Source organism: Oncorhynchus nerka, linkage group LG8, assembly GCF_034236695.1.
Source record: "Oncorhynchus nerka isolate Pitt River linkage group LG8, Oner_Uvic_2.0, whole genome shotgun sequence".
NCBI classification, from domain to species: Eukaryota; Metazoa; Chordata; class Actinopteri; order Salmoniformes; family Salmonidae; genus Oncorhynchus; species Oncorhynchus nerka.
In genome coordinates, this window is record NC_088403.1 from 42,485,721 (window position 1) to 42,510,314 (window position 24,594).

General features: G+C 44.8%; 1 pseudogene; it reads left to right on the plus strand.

Annotated features, from left to right (window-relative positions):
* The first annotated feature begins 19 nt into the window (after window positions 1–19).
* LOC115133310 (proline-, glutamic acid- and leucine-rich protein 1-like) lies at window positions 20–23,750 on the plus strand (annotated as a pseudogene).
* Window positions 23,751–24,594: the final 844 nt, after the last annotated feature.

Below are 24,594 nucleotides of genomic sequence, written 5' to 3' on the forward strand. Positions count from 1 at the left end.
CGTTTTAGTGTGGCGGAGTGGGAAGATGGCTGTAACAGCGGGTTGGATGCATGTCCCCTCCAATATGCGGCCAACTGAGGGTCTGGTGTCTGTTCTGAAAGAGCAGCGGACCGAATATTTACCAGCACTTTTAGCGAATTACCGGGAGCACGGCGTGTTCTCGACACAGGTAAAACTGGCTTGCTATATTCTTGGAATTGGCCACGCATGGCATCCCGTCTGCTTTCTTTTTAAAAATTTTTTATTTAACTAAGTAAGTCAGTTAAGAACTCCCAATCGCGGCCGAGCTGTCTCAATGCAATCGACTCGTGCTAGTCTTTGTTTTTCCTTTGCTGAATACCATTGTGTCATATCTTGCTACATAGCCAACTCTAATGTCGTTTTGCTTCTAAAGTTTATAGCAGTGTTGATGGTCTGGTTGATGTCACTCCTCGCTCTTATCCCTCAGAGTACTGGAGCTGTCGGTGGTCTCGTGGGACTCAGCAACGCCAAACTCGGCAACAGCAAAACCAAGTTCGAGGGGCTGTGTCTTCTCTCAGTGCTGGTCAAAGACAGTTCTAGTGATGTGTTCCAACAACACTGTCTTTCATGGCTACGGCCCCTACAATAGGTCATACAGGTAAGACACAGTGTGAAGCTAAGACACTGTATGAAGACACCTGTAGACCCGTGCTTAACTTTGGCAGGAGCTCAGGAGGAGCACCTGAAATGTTCTACTGCTTGAGCTCCTGTTTCTCTTATAGAATATTAACTCAAAAGTATTGTGGATCTCCTACACCTAAATATAACTGTACCGGCACAAATTTCAGTCCAAGTCAAGTGCTTTTGTAGACTTTAACATAAGCGCGCGCACACACACACACACACACACACACCGGAGACACATCTGTCCAAAACATTCACTGAGTCAAATCCAAGATACACAAGACTGCGGTGCCAGATGGATTACCAGGACGTGTGCTCCGGGCATGTGCTGACCAACTGGCAGGTGTCTTCACTGACATTTTCAACATGTCCCTGATTGAGTCTGTAATAGCAACATGTTTCAAGCAGACCACCATAGTCCCTGTCCCCATGAACACAAAAGCAATCTGCCTAAATGACTACAGACCTGTAGCACTCACGTCCGTAGCCATGAAGTGCTTTGAAAGGCTGGTAATTGCTCACATCCACACCATTATCCCAGAAACCCCAGACCCACTCCAATTTGCATAACGCCCCAACAGATCCACAGATGATGCAATCTCTATTGCACTCTACACTGCCTTTTCCCACCTGGACAAAAGGAACACTTATGTGAGAATGCTATTCATTGACTACAGCTCAGCGTTCAACACCATAGTGCCCTCAAAGCTCATCACTAAGCTAAGGATCCTGGGACTAAACACCTCCCTCTGCCACTGGATCCTGGACTTCCTGATGGGCCGCTCCCAGGTGGTGAGGGTAGGTAACAACACATGTGCCACGCTGATCCTCAACACTGGAGATCCTCAACACTGGAGATCCCCAGGGGTGTGTGCTCAGTCCCCTCCTGTACTCCCTGTTCACCCACGACGGCATGGCCAGGCACGACACCAACACCATCATTATGTTTGTAGACGACACAACGGCGGTAGGCCTGATCACCGACAACGACGAGGCAGCCTATAGGGAGGAGGTCATAGACCAGGCCGGGGGGTGCCAGAATAACAACCTATCCATCAACGTAACCAAGACTAAGGAGATGGTTGTGGACTACAGGAAAAGGAGGACCGAGCACGCACCCCATTCTCATCGACGGGGCTGTAGTGGAGCAGGTTGAGAGCTTCAAGTTCATTGGTGTCCACATCAACAACAAACTAGAATGTTCCAAACACACCAAGACAGTCGTGAAGAGTTCACCTGCCATCCAGGACCTCTACACCAGGCGGTGTCAGAGGAAGGCTCTAAAAATTGTCAGACTGTTTACTCTACTACCGCATGGCAAGCGGTACCGGAGTGCCAAGTCTAGGACAAAAAGGCTTCTCAAAAAGGCTTCTTTACGCTGCTGCTACTCTCTGTTTATCAAAAATGCATTGTCACTTTAACTATACATTCATGTACATACTACCTCAATTGGGCTGAGCAACCAGTGCTTCCGCACATTGGCTATCTACATTGTGTCCCGCCATCCCCTCTTTTACGCTACTACTACTCTCTGTTCATGATATATGCATAGTCACTAACCATATCTACATGTACATACTACCTCAATCAGCCTGACTAACCGGTGTCTGTATGTAGCCTCGCTACTTTTATAGCCTCGCTACGGTATATAGCCTGTCTTTTTACTGTTGTTTTATTTCTTTACTTACCTATTGTTCACCTAATACCTTTTTTGCACTATTGGATAGAGCCTACACTTGTTGTATTCGGCGCACGTGACAAATAAACTTTGATTTGAAGACGCACACCTGTACAGCACAATGCATAGCCTAGAGAGAGGCACAGATTTGTATGAATTTGCTTAATCAAATGTGGATAGGGACATCAGAAATAACTGGGTTAAATCTCTTGACATTTTTTTTATTTTTTAAAATGTTTTAATCGACTTAAGCTAATTAAACCCTTTTTTTCCTCTCTCCCCCCCAGTCCCAGGACCCCCCTGTCCGTCCAGCTAGCGGTGGGGGTCCTCCAGGACCTGCTCCAGTATTCCTCCCAGCTACCTGAGCTGGCCAGGGAGGTGGGCCTCAACTCTATCCTGGGGATCCTCACCTCGCTGCTAGGCCTCAAGTCTGAGGTAAGTTAGAGCTGGGGAAATTGCTTGTATACAGTAGTAATTAACATTTACATTTACATTTAAGTCATTTAGCAGACGCTCTTATCCAGAGCGACTTACATTAATTAACTACGTAAGTATTGAGGAATACTAGAGCAGAATTCGGTAACGAATTTTTATTTTATTTTTATTTCACCTTTATTTAACCAGGTAGGCTAGTTGAGAACAAGTTCTCATTTGCAACTGCGACCTGGCCAAGATAAAGCATAGCAGTGTGAACAGACAACACAGAGTTACACATGGAGTAAACAATTAACAAGTCAATAACACAGTAGAAAAAAAAAAATGGGCAGTCTATATACAATGTGTGCAAAAGGCGTGAGGAGGTAGGCGAATAATACAATTTTGCAGATTAACACTGGGGTGATAAATGATCAGATGGTCATGTACAGGTAGAGATATTGGTGTGCAAAAGAGCAGAAAAAAATAAATAAATAAAAAAAAAAAACAGTATAAAAACAGTATGGGAATGAGGTAGGTGAAAATGGGTGGGCTATTTACCAATAGACTATGTACAGCTGCAGCGATCGGTTAGCTGCTCGGATAGCTGATGTTTGAAGTTGGTGAGGAGATAAAAGTCTCCAACTTCAGCGATTTTTGCAGTTCGTTCCAGTCACAGGCAGCAGAGTACTGGAACGAAAGGCGGCCAAATGAGGTGTTGGCTTTAGGGATGATCAGTGAGATACACCTGCTGGAGCGTGTGCTACGGATGGGTGTTGCCATCGTGACCAGTGAACTGAGATAAGGCGGAGCTTTACCTAGCATGGACTTGTAGATGACCTGGAGCCAGTGGGTCTGGCGACGAATATGTAGCGAGGGCCAGCCGACTAGAGCATACAAGTCGCAGTGGTGGGTGGTATAAGGTGCTTTGGTGACAAAACGGATGGCACTATGATAGACTGCATCCAGTTTGCTGAGTAGAGTGTTGGAAGCCATTTTGTAGATGACATCGCCGAAATCGAGGATCGGTAGGATAGTCAGTTTTACTAGGGTAAGCTTGGCGGCGTGAGTGAAGGAGGCTTTGTTGCGGAATAGAAAGCCGACTCTTGATTTGATTTTCGATTGGAGATGTTTGATGTGAGTCTGGAAGGAGAGTTTGCAGTCTAGCCAGACACCTAGGTACTTATAGATGTCCACATATTCAAGGTCGGAACCATCCAGGGTGGTGATGCTAGTCGGGCATGCGGGTGCAGGCAGCGATCGGTTGAAAAGCATGCATTTGGTTTTACTCGCGTTTAAGAGCAGTTGGAGGCCACGGAAGGAGTGCTGTATGGCATTGAAGCTCGTTTGGAGGTTAGATAGCACAGTGTCCAATGACGGGCCGAAAGTATATAGAATGGTGTCGTCTGCGTAGAGGTGGATCAGGGAATCGCCCGCAGCAAGAGCAACATCATTGATATATACAGAGAAAAGAGTCGGCCCGAGAATTGAACCCTGTGGCACCCCCATAGAGACTGCCAGAGGACCGGACAGCATGCCCTCCGATTTGACACACTGAACTCTGTCTGCAAAGTAATTGGTGAACCAGGCAAGGCAGTCATCCGAGAAACCAAGGCTATTGAGTCTGCCGATAAGAATATGGTGATTGACAGAGTCGAAAGCCTTGGCGAGGTCGATGAAGACGGCTGCACAGTACTGTCTTTATCGATGGCGGTTATGATATCGTTTAGTACCTTGAGCGTGGCTGAGGTGCACCCGTGACCGGCTCGGAAACCAGATTGCACAGCGGAGAAGGTACGGTGGGATTCGAGATGGTCAGTGACCTGTTTGTTGACTTGGCTTTCGAAGACCTTAGATAGGCAGGGCAGGATGGATATAGGTCTATAGCAGTTTGGGTCCAGGGTGTCTCCGCCTTTGAAGAGGGGATGACTGCGGCAGCTTTCAATCCTTGGGGATCTCAGACGATATGAAAGAGAGGTTGAACAGGCTGGTAATAGGGGTTGCGACAATGGCGGCAGATAGTTTCAGAAATAGAGGGTCCAGATTGTCAAGCCCAGCTGATTTGTACGGGTCTAGGTTTTGCAGCTCTTTCAGAACGTCTGCTATCTGGATTTGGGTAAAGGAGAACCTGGAGAGGCTTGGGCGAGGAGCTGCGGGGGGCGGAGCTGTTGGCCGAGGTTGGAGTAGCCAGGCGGAAGGCATGACCAGCCGTTGAGAAGTGCTTATTGAAGCTTTCGATAATCGTGGATTTATCGGTGGAGACCGTGTTACCTAGCCTCAGTGCAGTGGGCAGCTGGGAGGAGGTGCTCTTGTTCTCCATGGACTTCACAGTGTCCCAGAACTTTTTGGAGTTGGAGCTACAGGATGCAAACTTCTGCCTGAAGAAGCTGGCCTTAGCTTTCCTGACTGACTGCGTGTATTGGTTCCTGACTTCCCTGAACAGTTGCATATCACGGGGCTATTCGATGCTATTGCAGTCCGCCACAGGATGTTTTTGTGCTGGTCGAGGGCAGTCAGGTCTGGAGTGAACCAAGGGCTGTATCTGTTCTTGGTTCTGCATTTTTGAACGGAGCATGCTTATCTAAAATGGTGAGGAAGTTACTTTTAAAGAATGACCAGGCATCCTCAACTGACGGGATGAGGTCAATGTCCTTCCAGGATACCCGGGCCAGGTCGATTAGAAAGGCCTGCTCACAGAAGTGTTTTAGGGAGCGTTTGACAGTGATGAGGGTGGTCGTTTGACTGCGGCTCCGTGGCGGATACAGGCAATGAGGCAGTGATCGCTGAGATCCTGGTTGAAGACAGCGGAGGTGTATTTGGAGGGCCAGTTGGTCAGGATGACGTCTATGAGGGTGCCCTTGTTTACAGAGTTAGGGTTGTACCTGGTGGGTTCCTTGATGATTTGAGTGAGATTGAGGGCATCTAGCTTACATTGTAGGACTGCCGGGTGTTAAGCATATCCCAGTTTAGGTCACCTAACAGAACAAACTCTGAAGCTAGATGGGGGCGATCAATTCACAAATGGTGTCCAGGGCACAGCTGGGAGCTGAGGGGGGTCGGTAGCAGGCGGCAACAGTGAGAGACTTATTTCTGGAAAGAGTAATTTTCAAAATTAGTAGTTCGAACTGTTTGGGTATGGACCTGGAAAGTATGACATTACTTTGCAGGCTATCTCTGCAGTAGACTGCAACTCCTCCCCCTTTGGTAGTTCTATCTTGACGGAAGATGTTATAATTGGGTATGGAAATCTCTGAATTTTTGGTGACCTTCCTGAGCCAGGATTCAGACACGGCAAGGACATCAGGGTTAGCAGAGTGTGCTAAAGCAGTGAGTAAAACAAACTTAGGGAGGAGGCTTCTGATGTTGACATGCATAAAACCAAGGCTTTTTCGATCACAGAAGTCAACAAATGAGGGTACCTGGGGACATGCAGGGCCTGGGTTTACCTCCACATCACCCGCGGAACAGAGAAGGAGTAGTATGAGGGTGCGGCTAAAGGCTATCAAAACTGGTCGCCTAGAGCGTTGGGAGCAGGAATAGTGTCACCTAGCTGCCATTGAGGGGATGACTGCATGTATGACCTATCCCTGAGCCTGTGGCTCCCTGAGGGTGAGCATTACAACACACTCATAAACTACATTACAAATAGGATGCTCTTTTAGTACATCATATTTGGGATATCTGTGTTGTTATTGATGTTGTTTTATCTCTGTCTGACAATTTGTCTTCAACAGGACAAACTGGGTGCCTATTTCTTAGCCAAAATGGACAGTGCCAACCCAAAAGTACAAGCGGTTTGTCTTCAGTTTATTTGTGACTCACCACCTGGATTCGGTCCTATGTAGTGAAATTGTGTTTTTTTGCATTGGATAAAAGTAGAGACTCCGATCTAGAAAATGGTATATCATACACAGCAGTTGAGGAACAATGGGAAAGTAATTGTGCTTTGAAAGTAGATCAACTTTCAAACCTCACTTTAGAGAAAATGGCCTGTGAATGTTTTGGTACCTGCTGGAGAGCTCTTCTTTGTCTACACCCATTCAGCATTGTTCACACCCTCTTAAACCTTAGTCCCACCCAACTCTTTAAGGATTCAGTGTAGTAAACAACCAAAGGTTTCAAGACTAAATGTGGTGAAATTAGTAGCAAAAAATAGTAGCAAAAATTCACTTTAGGATATAGGCCAAGGACTAGATAATCTGATTTTGGTGCAGGTCATGTTCTTCACATTACCCGTCTCTGGTAAATGCACACTATATAAAATAATCTTACGCTTATTCATCACATGCACAGGGTACAGAAGGTGTAAACAGTATAGTGAAATGGTTACTGGCATAGTGGAGTCTTTGGTTTAGTCATGTACAGTTGAAGTCGGAAGTTTACATACACTTAGGTTGGAGTCATTAACTTGTTTTTCAACCACTCCACAAATTTCTTGTTCACAAACTATAGTTTTGGCAAGTCGGTTAGGACATCTACTTTGTGCATGACACAAGTCATTTTTCCAACAATTGTTTACAGACAGATTATTTTACTTATAACTCACTGTATCACAATTCCAGGGGTCAGAAGTTTACATACACTACGTTGACTGCCTTTAAACAGCTTGGAAAATTTCAGAAAATAATGTCATGGCTTTAGAAGCTTCTGATATAATTTGACATAATTTGTGTCAATTGGAGGTGTACCTGTGGATGTATTTCAAGGCCTGGTGCAGGTCTACAATTTTGTTTCTGGTGTCCTTTGATAGCTCTTTGGTCTTGGCCATAGTGGAGTTTGGAGTGTGACTGTTTGAGGTTGTGGACAGGTGTCTTTTATACTGATAACAAGTTCAAACAGGTGCCATTAATACAGGTAACGAGTGGAGGACAGAGGAGCCTCTTAAAGAAGAAGTTACAGGTCTGTGAGAGACAGAAATCTTGCTTGTTTGTAGGTGACCAAATACTTATTTTCCACCATTTTTAAATTCATTAAATTAAATTCATTAAAAATCCTACAATGTAATTTTTCTGGATTTTTTTTCCATTTTGTCTGTAATAGTTGAAGTGTACCTATCATCTTTTTAAGTGGGAGAACTTGCACAATTGGTGACTGACTAAATACTTTTTTGTACTGTATATCCCCATTACCAGTAAAACATAATCAAAACCTATTCCTTTCACTTACTTGTTGTGCTGTTTTCTTGTTCATTTGTTCAATCAATCACATTGATTTATAAAGTCCTTAAGTGCTGTACAGAATCCCATCTTAAAAACCCCAAACAGCAAAAACTCCCTAGAAAGGCCGGAACCTAGGAAGAAACCTAGAGAGGAACCAGCCTATGAGGGGTGGCCAGTCCTCTTCTGGCTGTGCCGGGTGGAGATTATAACAGAACATGGCCAAGATGTTCAAATGTTCATAGATTACCAACGGTCAAATAATAATAATCACAGTGGTTGTAGAGGGTGCAACAGGTCAGCATCTCAGGAGTAAATGTCAGTTGGCTTTTCATAGCCAATCATTCAGAGTATCTCTACCGCTCCTGCTGTCTCTAGAGAGTTGAAAGCAACAGGTCTGGGACAAGGTAGCACAGCATGACCAGGTGGACCGGGGACAGCAAGGAGTCATCAGGCCAGGTAGTCCTGAGGCATGATCCTAGGGCTCAGATCCTCAGAGAGAAAGGGAGAGGATTAGAGAGAGTCGGAAGTTTACATACACCTTAGCCAAATACATTTATACTCAGTTCTTCACAATTCCTGACATTTAATCCTAGTAAAAATTCCCTGTTTTAGGTCAGTTAGGATCACCACTTTATTTTAAGAGTTTGAAATGTCAGAAAAATAGTAGAGAGAATGATTTATTTCAGTTTTTATTTCTTTCATCACATTCCCAGTGGGTCAGAGGTTTACATACACTCAATTAGTATTTGGTAGCATTGCCTTTAAATTTTTTAAATTGGGTCAAATGTTTCGGGTAGCATTCCACAAGCTTCCCACAATAATTTGGGTGAATTTTGGCCCATTCTGCCTGACAGAGCTGGTGTAACTGAGACAGGATATACAGTGGGGAGAACAAGTATTTGATACTTACAAAACATGTAGAGCTCTGTAATTTTTATCATAGGTACACTTCAACTGTGAGAAACGGAATCTAAAACAAAAATCCAGAAAATCACATTATATGATTTTTAAGTAATTAATTTTCATTTTATTGCATGACACAAGTATGCTCTTACTGAGGAAAGGAGGTTGTTGGCCAGACAGGTCTACAATTTATTTTCTGAGGTCTTGGCTGATTTCTTTTGATTTTTCCCATGATGTCAAGCAAAGAGGCACTGAGTTTGAAGGTAGGCCTTGAAATGCAACCACAAGGACACCTCCAATTGACTCAAATGATGTCAATTAGCCTATCAGAAGCTTCTAAAGCCATGACAACATTTTCTGGAATTTCCAAGCTGTTTAAAGGCACAGTCAACTTAGTTTAGTGTATGTAAACTTCTGACCCACTGGAATTGTGATACAGTGAGTTATAAGTGAAATAATCTGTCTGTAAACAAATGTTGGAAAAATGACTTGTGTCATGTACAAAGTAGATGTCCTAACCGACTTGCCAAAACTATAGTTTGTTAATTAACAAGAAATTTGTGGAGTGGTTGAAAAAGTTTTAATGACTCCAACCTAAGTGTATGTAAACTTCCGACTCCAACTGTAAATTCACACAGGACACCAGATAAGACAGGAGAATTACTCCAGATTAGTTCAGTCTCAACCAGGATTTCATCATACATGTCAAGCAGTGAAGTTTCAGCTCGGTCTGTCCGTGGCCTCTCATCCTCGGTGCGCACTGTCACTGTCCGGTTCCGTCTTGTCCAGCTGTGTCTGTAACATTTCATGTAAACCCTGTTTCTTGTCTCCATCGACGTAGCGGTACCTAGCACCGAGCATGATGCTAGGTACCTAGCACCGAGCATGATGGCGACTTAGAGAGAATTCCACCGAACTGCTTATTCACAGCCTCTTGTGGAATACTTTTGCAAGTTTTAACTGTGTTTGTGTTTTGTTGAGCAGGCGTTTCAATGCCATGACCGAGGATATCACGTCTGCTGCAGACGCGGTTTATTAGCTTATTTCTCGAGTCAGTTGTTCGGATGGAGCGAGGAATGTGTTCATGTTTCCAAGTTTCAAACATGTTCTCAAATACCATTGAAATGGCAGCAGCGGTATGTGAACCAGCACATTCTTGAGCAATACAGCTTTCCTCAGTACGAAATCCTCGTCGACCCACGGTGCTGTCAGGCTCAGCATGCCCATGTGGCTGACTTCGCTGGTCCAAATCTCAGTCAAGCTAGCTCATGGATGTGCGTTTCAACAAAACTGTGTAACTCTGGTAGGGCAACATCTAAAAATAGCGCCTACTTGGTAGTGTGTACCGGGGCTCGAGGTGTTCGACCAGTCGGCGAAGGCCAACATCATCCAGGAAAGAGAGCGGTTGATTGTCAATGGCAATTAATTCCATTATCTTGGCATTAATGGATTTCACCTTTGAGTTGTCTCGCTGAAACTTTCTTCCTCTTTCAAATGACGACTTGAACTTGTTTAGTTGTTGGAAGTTTGCGCTTAGTATTTTTCTGCTTTTGTTGGCATGTTGGCATTTTTAGCTAAGGTCGGCCGATTCCGATATGCTTACCGATATATCGTGCATCTCTACCACTGATCTTATATTCAAACTCCTGCATGGCAACTTCAGCATTCCAATGCTTGTAAAATGGCTTTTGCAATGTCAAATCATAGGCTTTATTAGTTGGGTGACAACCGTTTTAATTTGCTGGGTTATTGTTACTAAATGCATTGTAGAAAATTGTGTTTTACCGGTGAAGTTGTGTAGGCTACCGGAGTGGACACAACTTACATCTTGCTGATTTTCACATCTAACTGCTGATTGGGTCTTTTTTTCGATTGCCAGGTTTGACCATAAGAAATAGTTTTGGTAGTTTTGCTTTAAACAGTTATTGCATTGGGTCATTTTTACAGGAACAGTTTACATTTAATACATTTAAGTCATTTAGCAGACGCTCTTATCCAGAGCGACTTACAAATTGGTGCGTTCACCTTAAGACATCCAGTGGAACAGCCACTTTACAATAGTGCATCTAAATCTTTTAAGGGGGGTGAGAAGGATTACTTTATCCTATCCTAGGTATTCCTGAAAGAGGTGGGGTTTCAGGTGTCTCCGGAAGGTGGTGATTGACTCCGCTGTCCTGGCGTCGTGAGGGAGTTTGTTCCACCATTGGGGGGCCAGAGCAGCGAACAGTTTTGACTGGGCTGCGCGGGAACTGTACTTCCTCAGTGGTAGGGAGGCGAGCAGGCCAGAGGTGGATGAACGCAGTGCCCTTGTTTGGGTGTAGGGCCTGATCAGAGCCTGGAGGTACTGAGGTGCCGTTCCCCTCACAGCTCCGTAGGCAAGCACCATGGTCTTGTAGCGGATGCGAGCTTCAACTGGAAGCCAGTGGAGAGAGCGGAGGAGCGGGTTTAAATTTGTAATTTCATAAAGTGCAGCAATAATTTTTTTGCGAGCTTCACCATTTTGTTTTTGAGACGGGGGTGAAATCCAAAGCTGTGTTTTATATTAATTGGCTATAAATATTGAATCATTATTATAAAAAAAGCATCTGTTAAATTGGCAAGTTAAACAGTAAGTGATGAGGAGTTCAGATAAAACATCCCCCCCTAATCTGGATGCTCAGATCCTCAGCTCCCGTTTCCTGGCAACCCAGACTCCTTGCTCCAGCCAAATGCTACGTCACGCCCACGGACATTAGTTTCTCCTCCGCAATGAATACCTCCCCAACCCTACACCAAATTTGAACACATTCGCACCGTCTGATTGATTTAGAAGCCAATGGGTTGGGCCAGAGCGGCGGTTTGAAAATTAGTCTTTGGATTTGATACTCTGATTGGTTAGAGACGATCAAATCGCTGAGGACTTTTTGTACAAAGCCCCACGTGCCCTCATCACCACGAACAACTTCAATGATGACAGTCTCGGACTAAAGTCGGTAGGGAACAACAGAGCAGCGTGAGAATTTAGTGTGAGTCGTCAGGCTATAGCACCATCGGTAACAGGTTTGAATTTAGAACGGAAAATGAATGGTTTCATGCAACAAATGTTGTTCCTCAAATCAAACCGAAACGTTTCAAACTAAAAGTATCCATATCAGAGCCCATGTATCTAGATCGTGCTTGAAAGGAACGATTCCCATCCCTATTATCTAGTCTAGTGAGTCATGCCTCTTTCCCTACTGTGTGTTCTGCCCTCTTGTGTTTCAGAAGGGACAGTGCAGTATGAAGGGCCAGGTGTAGAGCTGCCCTACTCTCCTCTGCATGACACAGACCCCCTCCTCCTGCTGCAGTTACAACACAGACACAGAGCTGCCTGCCTGGCTCTCAAACACACACTCCGGTAGGTCCACACACACACACTGGAAGCTTTTACTAACTACCCAAATTACAATTGTTCATGTCTGTCTCTTCTCTCTCACACACACAGTGTGGACCCGGCCTCTGCAGTGCATCTACCTGTACAGCAGGTGCTCAACCTGGTCTGTCGCGCCCTGGCGGTCAGCTCCAAGAGCATAGTGAGTTCTCTCTCTCTCACTCACTCACTCACCACTGTTTTGTCAAACACCCCCCTCCACCCCCAAAAAATGTAATAAACATTCAACCACCAAAAATGCAGTAAGGTTCGGTACACGGGGGTTTTGGTGTATCGTTAACAAGGCTCTCTTTATCAACAGAATGTAACAGCTGATGGGTGTGTGAAGCTGCTGGTGTTGCCTGCCATACACAAAGATACTCTGCGGGTGCTGCACGCTCTCATCACAGCGTAAGTACCTACTGAAGGCAACCCAAGTGCTAGCCTGGTCCCAGATCTGTTTGTGCGCTCATGCCAACTCCATTGCTCTCATTGTCTAGTCAAACAATGAGGGACAAGGAGTTGGCATGACCGCACAAACAGATCTGGGATCAGGCTACGCAAGTGCTGGCTTGAAAAAAAAAATCTAAATGCAATGGGTGTTTTATTAATTAGTGGACTGATGGACTTGAATTCTTCTTTCCTATCTCAGTTTAGGCAGTGGGTTGGTGCAGTATTCCAGTGTGCTACAGAGACTGTTCTCTCAGACCCTGTCTGCCTGGACCCTCTACCTGAAACCAGCCTGGGACAACAGAGAGCATTCAGGTATCTCACACACACACACAAACCCCCTGCGCGCTACGCGTACATACAAACCAAAGGAGGTTGGTGGCTTCCGCTAGCGGACCCCCCCCCCCCCCCCGCAACAGCCAGTGAAAGTGCAGGGCGCCAAATTCAAAAAGGATTTACAGCGAAAGCACCACAAACGATTATGTTAGGTCACCACCAAGCTACAGAATAACACAGCCATTTTTTCCAGCCAAAGAAAGGAGTCACAAAAAGCACAAATAGAGGTAAAATGTATCACTAACCTTTGATGATCTTCATCAGATGACACTCATAGGATTTCATATTACACAATACATGTATGTTTTATTTGATGAAGTTCATATTTATATAAACAAATCTGAGTTTACATTGGCGCATTACGTTCAGTAGTTCTAAAACATGCAGTGATATTGCAGAGAGCCACATCAATTTACAGAAATACTCATAATAAACATTGATAAAGATACGACTATTATACATGGAACTTTAGATAAACCTCTCCTTAATGCAACCGCTGTCAGATTTTTTTTTAAAACTTTACGGATAAAGCAAACCATGCAATAATCTGAGTACAGCCTTTAGACAACAAAGCAGCCAAAAAGATATCCGCCATATTGGGTAGTCAACATTACTCAGAAATAGCATTTTAAATATTCACTTACCTTTGATGATCTTCATCAGAATGCACTCCCAGGAATCCCAGTTCCACCATAAATGTTTGATTTGTTCGATAATGTCCATCAGTTACATCCAAATATCTTCTTTTGTTAGGCGTTTGGTAAACAAATCCAAAAGCGTGTTCAGGTCGCGCTGAACGTCGGACGAAAAGTTCAAACAGTTCCGTTACAGCCTGTAGAAACATGCCAACCTAAGTATGGAATCAATCTTTAGGATGTTTTTAACATGAAACTTCATTAATGTCCCAACCGGACAATTCCTTTGTTTGTACAAATGAAGTGGAACGTAGCTACCTTTCACGTGAGCGCGCCAGACCTAAGCTGTGGCACTCTGCCAAACCACTCACTCAAAGAGCCCTTATGAGCCCCTCCTTTAGAGTAGAATCCTCAAAACAGGTTCTAAATACTGTTGACATCTAGTGGAAGCCGTGGGAAGTGAAATATAACTAATATCACCCTGTATCTTCAATGGGGGCTGGTTTTTGCCTGCCATATGAGTTCTGTTATACTCACAGACCTCATTCAAACAGTTTTAGAAACTTCAGTGTTTTTTATCCAAATGTACTAATTATATGCATATTCTAGCTTTTACGGCTGAGTAGCAGGCAGCTTAATCTGGGCACGTTTTTCATCCAAGCTACCTAATACTGCCCCCTACCCCAAAGAAGTGAATTGGGAAGGCAGGGCTCGCGGTAAAGGCTGGAGCGGAATGAGTAGACTAGTATCAAATACTTCAAACACATAGCTTGACGTCATTCCATTCACTCCGTTCCAGCCATTATGGGCCGTCCTCCCCTCAGCAGCCTCCACTGACACACACACACTGGCGAACTACACACACTCCAAACCTCCTTTATTTGTATTCGTATGTTCATAATCTCTCACTTTTTGACCCATAGTGCAGTGCGTGTGTCCTTGTACCGTACCTTAGAACTCTGGGTAAGAGTGGGAGGAGCCTCAGCCTGTGTCTTGCAGGGAAGCCCCACCCACTCCGAGCTCCTACTGGCCCACCTGCTGGGTGACAACACACCCTTGGCGGACTCTGTTAGGGTAAGAGGATCTGATTGGTATATTGCCAACGAGAAGCTTAGGATGGTCATTACTATGGCTATGTAGTGTAACCACTATTTCTGGTCAAAAAATGTTGGTCAATAGTAGTGCACTACATAGGGAATAGGGTGCCATTGCAGGATATTTACTCACGCTCCACTTAAGTCTAACACCATCCCCCTCTCCTCTCTTTTTCCTCCTCCTCTCCAGCCCACCAGCTCTCCTCAGCTCCGTGATCTGGTTTCCAAAAAGCCCTGCTCTAAAAGCCGGAAGCCTGGATTGGCTGTGAGCGACAGGGGCGGCGCCTCTTTCCAGAGGAAAGGAGACTCGCTGGCCAATCAGGACACCTGCCTGTCTGCACTCAGAGGTGCGGGGGTTTATCTAGTGTGCTGACATTTGTTGATTATTGGAGATGTGTGTAAGCAAAACAAATGTATACATTTTCCAGTCCATGTTGCCAATGAATGACCGATCCCTTTCATAGTGTATTTTTAGCATTTACAATCAATCACAGGTCAATGATATCTTGACGAGCTGTGATGAGTATAGTGATACATCTCTCTCTTTGCAGCATTGAGACAAGTCATACTGACCAGTGGATCTCTACTGAAGGATGATATACACAAGGTCAGTTGTGTGTGTCTCATCTGTGTGTTGTATTACCTTCCCTGTAATACAGCCATGAACAACATTATTGGCACCCTTGATAAAGACGAGCAAAACAAAAAGACTGTATAGAATAAATAATACAAGTACTGAGCTATATTGTATGCTAATTAGTTTGGGAAATGATTTTATACTAATCCAATTGAACCCCATATTTTGTTTAACAAGTAATAAAAAATTATCTTAAAAGATAAGGTTTCAAAATGATTATATCAAAGATCTCCACTATATTTTACAGTAGGTATGGGGTTGTTCTCTGCTTATTACATCCTGCTTTCAACGCCAAACCTACTACTGGTGTGCGCTGCCAAAGAGCTTTATTTTGCTGTCATCTGGCCATAGTGCCGGTTCCGATCCAATTGCCAATGCCGTTTAGCAAACTCCAAGCATCTACATTTGTAAGATGACATGAAAATGAAAACTATTTGGCTACGCACACCAGTGGTGGGTTTGGTGTTTGAAAGAAGTTGTGATAAGCAGAGATGAACCCCATACCTACTGTAAAATATGGTGGTGGTGGATCGCTGATATTATGGGCCAATTTTGCTTCTACTGGTCCTGGGGCCCTTGTTAAGGTCAACAGCATTATGAACTTTACCCAATACCAGGACATTTTAGCCAAAAACCCAGTTGCCTCTGCTAGGGAGCTGAAACTTGACCGCAAGACAATAACCCCAAGCAAACAGCAAATTCCACAAAGAAATGGTTAATTGACCACAAAATCAATATTTTGCCAATGGCCATTTTAGTCTCCGGACCTGAACCCCATTGAAAACCTGTGGTTTGAATTGAAGAAGGCAGACGAAGGATATCAAGGATCTGGAAAGATTCTGTATGGATGAATAGTCTAAGATCCCCCCCCCAATGTATTCTCCAATCTCATAAAACATTTTAGAAAAAGGCTCAGTGCCGGAGTATTGAAAACAGGGGTGCCAATAATTTTGACCGGTGTCTTTTTGAGTGTGAAAATATTAACAAAATCTTCCTCTGAGCAATTGTATTAGTATAATATAATTTTCCATTTTATGGAGCATACAATATGGTTCAGTATTTGCATAAAATAGTCTTTTTTTACTCATCTTTACCAAGGGTGCCAATAATTTTGGTCATGTTTGTGATCATGTTTCTTTATGCGTGTGCTCCTTTCCTCCCCGCTCTCTCTGCCCCCCACGGGAGGAGGGATAGGAGTCTGAAGGTAGGGGGTAATATACCCACAGGGACACACACACACTAATAGACATGCATGCACGCGCACACACACACACATGCAGGAACCTGACCTACACACAGAGGGACTGCAACCTGAAAGTACATACACACACACTCAGGGAGGGGAACTAAAGGGTTATTTGGGGGCTGTGACTAGCACACTGTCGTGTTTTGGTTTGGTGGTCTGTGTTTAAGCAATCAAGTAAACATGATTCTGCCTCTTCCGTTCCACTTTAAATAAGAACATATACACACACACACCCACCAACTCATACACTGCAAGCACACAATCAACACATGCACAAACACAAGTACACGTACAGAACACACACACAGATATATCTATACATGCATACATACAGTGCCTTCGGAAAGTATTCAGACCACTTGACTTTTTCCACAGCCTTATTCTAAAATGGATTTAAAAAATAATATTCCTCAGCAATCAACACACAATATCCCACAATGACAAAGCGGAAACACGTTTGTTAAAATTTTTGCAAATGTATTAAAAATAAAAACTGAAATACCTTATTTACTTAAGTATTCAGACCCTTCGCTTTGAGACTCGAAATTGAGCTCAGGTGCATACTGTTTCCATTGATCATACTTGAGATGTTTCTACAACTTTGATTGGAGTTCACCTGTGGTAAATTCAATTGATTGGACATGATTTGGAAAGACACAACTGTCTATGACAGTTCTGTACAGTACTTTGAGATATCAGCTGATGTACGAAGGGCTATATATAGAATCAAATCAAATGTATTTATAAGGTCCCATAGTTGACTGTGCATGTCAGAGCAAAAAACCAAGCCATCAGGTCGAAGGAATTGTCCGTAGAGCTCCGAGACAGGATTGTGTCGAGGCACAGATCTGGGGAAGGGTACCAAAAAATGTGTGCAGCATTGACGGTCCTCAAGAACACAGTGGCCTCCATCATTCTTAAATGGAGGAAGTTTGCTACCACCAAGACTCTTCCTAGAGCTGTCCTCCCTGCCAAACTGAGCAATCGGGGGGAGAAGGGCCTTGGTTAGGGAGGTGACCAAGAACCCGATGGTCACTCTGACAGAGCTCTAGAGTTCCTCTTGGAGATGGGAGAACCATCCAGAAGGACAACCATCTCTGCAGCACCACCAATCAGGCCTTTATGGTAGAATGGCCAGACAGAAGCCACTCCTCAGTAAAAGGCACATGACAGCCCGCTTGGAGTTTGCCAAAAGGCACCTAAAGACTCAGACCATGAGAAACAAGATTATCTGGTCTGATGGCCTGAATGCCAAGCGTCACGTCTGGAGGTAACCTGGCACCATCCCTACGGTGAAGCATGGTGGTGGCAGCAAAATGCTGGGGGATGTTTTTCAGTGGCGGGCACTGGGAGACTAGTCAGGAACGAGGCAAAGATGAACAGAGCAAAGTACAGAGATCCTTGATGAAAACCTGCTCAGGACCTCAGACTGGGTTTCACCTTCCAACTGGACAACGTCCCTAAGCACACAGCCAAGACAACGCAGGAGTGGCTTCGGGACAAGTCTCTGAATGTTCTTGAGTGGCCCAGCCAGAGCCCGGACTTGAACCCGATCTAATATTTCTGGAGAGACCTGAAAATAGCTGTGCAGCGACTCTCCCCATCCACGCTGACAGAGCTTGAGAGGATCTTTAGGGAAGAATGGGAGAAACTCCCAAAATACAGGTGTGCCAAGCTTGTAGCGTGTGAGGGGAAAATGATGTATTCACCTTATTTGTTTGAGATGAATAGTTAGCAATTATTGACTTAACTAATACTGTAGTAAGTAACATAGTAACATGTATTTCCTTCATTCTGAGTGAACTGAGAGGAGTTTTTTAAACTGGGGCTGGCAACTAAGTGATGGCTAGGTAAAAACCTACAGCTGGCATTCCATAGATAAGATGTGGGGGGTGTCACTGAGATGGAGAGAGCCTGGAGAAACAAAGGCCTCAGTATTCCTAATCTTCATGACATCTGGGACACCGTACCAGAGGCAGATCACCACTTCATTAAGTCAGGATTCCTATTTGACTCAGCCATGCCTCCTTGTCCGTCCAACATTTCCTCAGCTCCCACCCTTTCTAATGCGACTATCCCCGATGCTTCTCCCTGTTTTTCCCCTGCCCCGCTACAAAGTTTCTCCCTGCAGGCAGTTACTGAGTCCGAGGTGCTAAAGGAGCTCCTTAAACTTGACCCCAAAAAAAATCTGGGTCAGATGGTTTAGACCCTTATTTAAGGTTGCTGCCCCTATCATCGCCAAGCCAATCTCTGACTTTTTTAACCTGTTTCTCCTTTCTGGGGAGGTTCCCATTGCTTGGAAGGCAGCCACAGTCCTTCCTTTCATTAAGGGGGTGATCAAGCTGATCCTAACTGTTATAGGCCTATTTCTATTTTGCCTTGTTTATCAAAAGTGTTGGACAAACTTGTCAATAATCAACTGACTGGGTTTCTTGATGTCTCTGGTATGCAATCTGGTTTCCGCTCAGGTTATGGATGTCACTGCAACCTTAAAGGTCCTCAATGATGTCACCAATGTCCTTGATTCTAAGCAATATTGTGCATCTATTTTTATTGACTTGGCCACAGCTTTTGATACGATAGACCATTCCATTCTTGTGGGCCGGCTAAGGAGTATTGGTGTCTCTGAGGGGTCTTTGGCCTGGTTTGCTAAGAGTGCAGTGTATAAAGTCAAAAAATCTGCTGTCTTAGCCACTGCCTGTCAACAAGGGAGTACCCCAAGGGTCAATCCTAGGCCCCACACTCTTCTCAATTTACATCAACAACATAGCTCAGGCAGTAGAAAGCTCTCTCATCCATTTTATATGCAGATGAGTCTTTTAATCAGCTGGCCCCTCCCTGAATTTTGTGTTAAATGCTCTACAACAAAGCTTTCTCTACCCTTAACCTTGTTCTGAACACCTCCAAAAACAAAGGTCATGTGGTTTGGTAAGAAGAATGCCCCTCTTAACAAGGTGTGATTACTACCTCTGAGGGTTTAGAGCTTGAGGTAGTCACTGCATACAAGTACTTGGGAGTATGGCACTGTCCTTCTCTCAGCACATATCAAAGCTGCAGGCTAAGGTTACATCTAGACTTGGTTTCCTCTATCGTAATCGCTCCTCTTTCACCCCAACTGCCAAACTAACCCTGATTCAGATGACCATCCTACCCATGCTAGATTACGGAGACATAATTCAAAGATCGGCAGGTAAGGGTGCTCTCGTGCGGCTAGATGTTCTTTACCATTCGGCCATTAGATTTGCCACCAATGCGCCTCATAGGACATATCATTGCCCTCCATGCTCCTCTGTAAACTGGTCATCTCTGTATCGGTCACAAGACCCACTGGTTGATACTTATTTATAAAACCCCCATAGCCTCACTCCCCCCTATTTGATATATCTACTGCATACTGAACAAAAATATAAACGCAACATGGAACAATTTCAACGACACATACAAGCACTGTGTGTGTGTGTGTGTGTGTACGTGCAGTACCAGTCAAAAGTTTGGACACACCTACTCATTCCAGGGTTTTTCTTTATTTTGACTATTTTCTACATTGTAGAATAATCAAAACTGATGAAATAACACATGGAATCATGTAACCATTTTTTTTTTTTTTACAAATCCAAATATATTTTCTATTTGAGATTGTTCAAAGTAGCCACCCTTATAGTGTAACCTTATGAACATGTCCAATGAAAGCATTTACAACAGCGGATTCATTTTCTAGAGTTGATTGTGCAGTTTGTTCTGAGGCGTGTGAAGGATGCGACCGTAATTACATGCATTTCAGTCATTGCCTCTTAGCTGAAGCTCAGGTGATAAAGCTACTGGATGATGAACACCTGCGTGTGTTCAGTGGTGTCATTTTACCCTCGTGCTGTTGAGGACTGTTTAGACTGGTTTAGAGAGGTGTAATACTCTGGGAAGATTTGTTTATAGCGTAGGAGTGTTTTCCATGTGTGCTGTTGTTTTCTGCTTTTGGTTAGCTCAGGCAAATTTGTATCCTTAGTGATATGTACTGGACTGGCAAGCGACCTTTTTGGAATACATTTGCTTCCTGAATCTGTTTCTCTTTATCCCCATCTCTCCCCATCTTTCTCCAGGTATCCTCCTTCTGTACAGAGGCCCTGACCATATGCAACTCCCTCCTCCATCCGCGCCCCCCCTCTCTCTCTTTCCCCCTCACCCTCAAACCCCCCCAGGCATCCAACCTCCTAGGGGGGCCCGCCCCCGGACCTCCCTTCCCCAGCTCCCTGGACAACCACTTACCTCTGGTTCTTCCAGTGCTCTCCGGCGGCCAGAGACCCGTTTTCATCCTCTACGACAAAGAAGAGGCATCGGATATGGAGATTTCGCTAGAGAGCGATTCGGACGATGGTGTGGTCATCGTGCCACAGAGGATGCTGATGTTGGAAAGCCAAGATGGCACCAGCGCTGCGGCCACTCTTCCCGGGTCTTCCTTAGCACCAGGTGGCGTCACACTCCCCATGCCCTGTCCAAGGGGCGACCCGGGTGGGGACATCTCCCTCCCCCTTTCCAACGACCTTCCCTCTACCTCCCTCCCTCACCCTCTCCTCCCCTCCTTCACCCCAAACTACACCGTCAACTTGTTCCCTCCAGCTCCGCTAGTCTCTCTGGTTCCCCCTCTCAACTCCACCGGTGTGGCCCAACTCGGGGAACCCTCTGTGGGGTTAGGAGTCGGGACTGACTCCCTGCCTGGAACCCAGCTCCAGCAGATGTTGCTCCAGGGCCAGCCTCCAGCACTAGATCTTCCCATACAGGTACAAAAATCACTTAATTTTCACTTAAATGTCCTGTCATTAAGTTTCGCTTGTGTGTCATTTATCTTTTGATTTTGTACAAAATACAATATTTTGGGTTATTGAAAATACATTTCACAAAGGTATGGATGGTACAATGATTATCTACACTAAACATAGCTTGTTTTGTCACAAACTTGAAATCAGGCCAAAAAAATATGAATTTTAGAAACCAGGAAATGGCAGCGCTATCTCTACGTATTGTGCCTTTTAAATACAATTCTCGAACTCTACAGGTTCACCAGAACCAGTTAGCCCAGTCCAGCAGAGCCCTACAGCAGCAACAGCAATCCATTGACGAAGATCACACGGTCATTAATATCAACAGCTCTGATGAAGAAGAGGAGGATGAGTTGGAAGAGAACGATTTCCCAGATGAGGATATTTGATGGAGACCTTGATGATTATAAGGGGGAGGAGATTGAGGATGAAGAAGAGGGAGAGATTCGGCTGTTGGACGGAGAAGGGAGGATAGGAGGGATGAGAGGAAGGAGAGGTGCTCAGAGGGTTGGCGGAGGGAGGGATAGGAGGATTCCGAGTGGAGAGCGAGGGGGAAGGAAGGATAAAGGCTCAGGAGGTAGAGAGCATCGGAGTGCTGGAGGAAGAGGGAGAGGAGGATGCCAATGAAGGAATGAATGACCCGAACATGCCTCAGATCCTGTGTGTGACGGGCGGAGCTCTGAGAGAGAGCTAGCTCAGGCAGAGCTAGATGAGGAAGGGGCCGGGCATGGGCAGAAAGTGAGGTCATGGGAGCAGAAGGGAGGTTATCGGCCGGAGGGAACGTCCTCTTCTGAAGACGGTCCTGCTGCTCAACACCAACAGGAGGCGGAGCCTGCACCGGAAGTGAGGGTGGACAGTGACGATCAGCCATCCAATCAGGAGGGAGAAATATCCAAACAGGGCGGCGACAATACCGGACAGGAGGTCATCAACAGCTCCGAGGGAGAGCAAGGGAGAGGGGCCTGAACGAGAGAAAGAAAGAGAGGATGGGAGAGGGATGAAGAGAAAGAGAGAGGAGGAAGGAACAGAGAAGAAAAAGGTAAGAAAAAGACTCAGAAACACTCTGTTCAAAATGTGTCCATATAACCATTATACCACTCAGGCTTTTTGTACTGTACAACCCACACATTTCCCATGTGTTACATGGTCATGGCTTAGGGGGAATACTTGCAGATATACAAATTATGTTGGTTAATGACCGTTGTGCATTTCCTCTGCCACAGAATTGAATCTAACAACCCACACTCTCTCTCTCAGTTGGATGAAGAAGCGATGGCGTCCATGCTAGCCGACATCGTAGCCTGCCCTCCAGACAATGTACCCTCTGGATCCAACCGCCCATCCTAAACAAGGCCAGGCACGGCTCCATCACAATACCTACAGAACAACTCGATTTCTAGCCCCTTCCATAGTCTCACACATTCTTTCATTATCAACATACTGCTAAGACAATGTTCAACACATTGAGGCTGGGTTTAGACGGGCACCCCAATTCTGATCTTTTTTTCCACTAATTTGTCTTCGTTTTATTTTTATATATATTTTTTTACACCCCTTTTTTTCCCAATTTCATGGTATCCAATTGGTAGTTTGTTTTGTCTCATCGCTGCAACTCCCGTACGGACTCGGGAGAGGCGAAGGTCGAGAGCCATGCGTCCTCCGAAAACACGACTCAACCAAGCCGCACTGCTTCTTGACACAATGCCCGCTTAACCTGGAAAGCTAGCCGCACCAATGTGTCGGAGGAAACACTGTGCACCTGGTGACCGTGTCAGTGTGTACTGCGCCCGGCCCGTCATTGGAGTCTCTAGTGCTCGATGGGACGAGGACATCCCTGCCGGCCAAACCCTCCCTAACCTGGACGACGCTGGGCCAACTGTGCGCCGTCCCATGGGTCTCCCGGTCACGGCCGGCTGCGACAGAGCCTGGACTCGAACCCAGAATCTCTAGTGGCACAGCTTAGCACAGCGATGCCGAGCCTTAGACCACTGCGCCACTCCACTCGGGAGGCCTCTCACTAATTGGTCTTTTGACCAATCAGATCAGATCTTTTTCAGAGCTGATCTAATTGTTCACAGCCAGCCATAGAGGTTGGAATTAGATTGGTCTTAAACAATCACGTTTCGTCTTGAATGCAGGACAGTAGATGCATTTGTAATACAACTCTCTGGACTATTATTATTTAAAAAACGCTTCAATTATTTTACATCAAAACATAGACTTTGCAGCTCGTACTGGTGTGTGCTGTGTTACTGAGTGTTTTTGGATCTTTATAGACAGTATATGACTTCTGTTCTTTTTGTTCTCCCGTCTTTTCTTACAAAATAAACGTCAAAAGCAGTTATCCGTTTCAACAGGTTTGCAAAGTCTTTATTGTCTTGTCTCAGGAGCCGTTTCAGTTTGTGTGTTCACTTTGGGAATGAGTCAACTTGGGTTTTTATGCTGTTTTGAGGGTGTGAACCCGCCTGGTCAATGCATAATTTAGAGGCGTAAGTGTATGCAGACATTCTGTGAAGGTTTTTAAGTTGTTCCTTCATCCTACATACACCCAAACAACTTTACTGCTAAAAATCTGTTTTGCAATACTTGCATTCTCCACTTAGGAAATGTACGCCTTTCCTACACACTTCTCAGAAGTTGGTATTCAGACTTACTTGATGCAGGTGGGTAATAACGGGCCTTGCAGGCGTGGTTCCCATGCGCACGCTGAAAACCCTCCCACTCGCTGGCCAACGGATTTCCTCTTTGAGTTTTCATTAAATTGATCTTAAGTCATCCCTTTTAAATAAGGTGTACCTTTTTTCAATTCGAATTTAGTCAACAGACTCACTAGAATCCATTGAGCAAACGAGTGCAGAATTATAGGGATCAATGAAAGAAAGACCTAAATAGAAATGCAACAGCTGCAAAGATTTGACTGAGTTACAGATCACATAAGGAAATCAGTCAATTGAAATAAATGTATTCGGCCCTAATCTATGGATTTCACATAACTAAGCATAAATATTTATTTCATAACTCCATTTCTTGAACTGCATTGTGGGTTAAGGGCTTTATAAGTAAGCGTTTTACAGTAAGGTTGTGTTCGAAAGCACGTGACAAAATAACATTTTATTTGAATACTGTGTCGAATCTAGGTTGAATCCTGGGGCATCTTGACTGAGCGTTTTTAACGAAGAGTTTTGTGACGGGGACCTG